This window comes from Rosa chinensis, chromosome 6, assembly GCF_002994745.2.
Source record: "Rosa chinensis cultivar Old Blush chromosome 6, RchiOBHm-V2, whole genome shotgun sequence".
Classification (NCBI taxonomy): Eukaryota; Viridiplantae; Streptophyta; class Magnoliopsida; order Rosales; family Rosaceae; genus Rosa; species Rosa chinensis.
The window spans coordinates 2,196,477-2,197,858 of NC_037093.1; the positions used below are offsets into that span (position 1 = coordinate 2,196,477).

At 52.2% G+C, this 1,382-nt stretch overlaps 1 pseudogene; it reads right to left on the reverse strand.

Moving 5' to 3' along the window:
- Positions 1 to 401: 401 nt before the first annotated feature.
- On the reverse strand, positions 402 to 1,069 carry LOC112169723 (annotated as a pseudogene).
- Positions 1,070 to 1,382: the final 313 nt, after the last annotated feature.

Below are 1,382 nucleotides of genomic sequence, written 5' to 3' on the forward strand. Positions count from 1 at the left end.
GGAAAAATCCAAAATTAATTCCAATTTTGAGGTTGAGGAGATTCGAACCCCTCCCAAAGCATATGCAAATGAATGGCCCAACCACCAGACCACTTGCATACTTCTAGTATATTGCAAACAAAAATAGTATATATATCTACATAATAGTGTTTTTTTCAAAAAAAAATATATCCACCCACCTCTCTCCTCCTCTCCTCTTCTTCTTCCGCAACTCGCGCTCCCAAAGCCTCCTTCTCCTGCTCCATGCCTCGCCCTCCAAATTGAAATCGCCGAAACCGCAGACGAAACTCCAACAGCAGCACCACCACCACCACCACCACCACCGTCCCCACCGCCAAGCCCGCCTTCTACACTTCTTCTGACCCTGAAAACTTCCAAGCCACCTTCAACCTCAACAGCCTCTACCACTCCGACGCAATCACGGGAATGTGACCGTCGTCCACGATCGACCGGAGAATTGCGGGGTCCACACGCGCCACCTCGCCGACAAACCCTAACTTGGCGGTGTTGGGGGCGGGGCGGGGGTGATGAGCTCACCGTCGGAGCCACAGAGGTCGATGGCGTTGACTCCTTCTCGGTTGATCAAGGAGACCAAATGCTTGTTGACTTTGCCGGCCAAGACCATGGAGACGATCTCCATGGTGGGCGCGTCGGTGACATGGAGGCCGTCGTGGAAGTTGATCTCAATGTTAAGGCGCTTGAGCCAGAGGTTGATCTCGGGGCCGCCGCCGTGGACCAAGATGGGGCTGAGGCCGACGCAGGCGAGGAGGACGAGGTCTCTGACGACGGTGGCCTGGAGGGTCTCGTCCTTCATGGCGGCGCCGCCGTACTTGACGACGATGGTTTTGCCTCGGAATTTCTGGATGAAGGGTAGGGATTCGGAGAGAATGTCGACCCGGAGCTGACCTGGAGTGGTATGAGCTGGGTGTTGGGCTTTGATTGAGAGTGAGTGCGAGTGCGGTGGACATTTGGGGCGGAAGAAGGTGAGGGTGTTGGGGAGGTTGCGGGGTGTTGGGGAAGGAGGGAATGAGATCAGAGATGGACAAGGGTGGGTTTTAGAAGCCAACATTTTGAGTTTGATTCTAGGGTTGTTTGGGTCTTCTGATCTCTTTGATTGAGAAAGGGTAGGTTTTCTCACCTATCGTCGGTGAGGAAGAGCTCAATGGTGGCTGGCATGGAGCAGGAGAAGGAGGCTTTGGGAGCGCGGGTTGCGGAAGAAGAAGAGGAGAGGAGGAGAGAGGTGGGTGGATATTTTTTTTTTTTAAAAAACACTATTATGTAGATATATATATACACTATTTTTGTTTGCAATATACTAGAAGTATGCAAGTGGTCTGGTGGTTGGGCCATTCATTTGCATATGCTTTGGGAGGGGTTCGAAT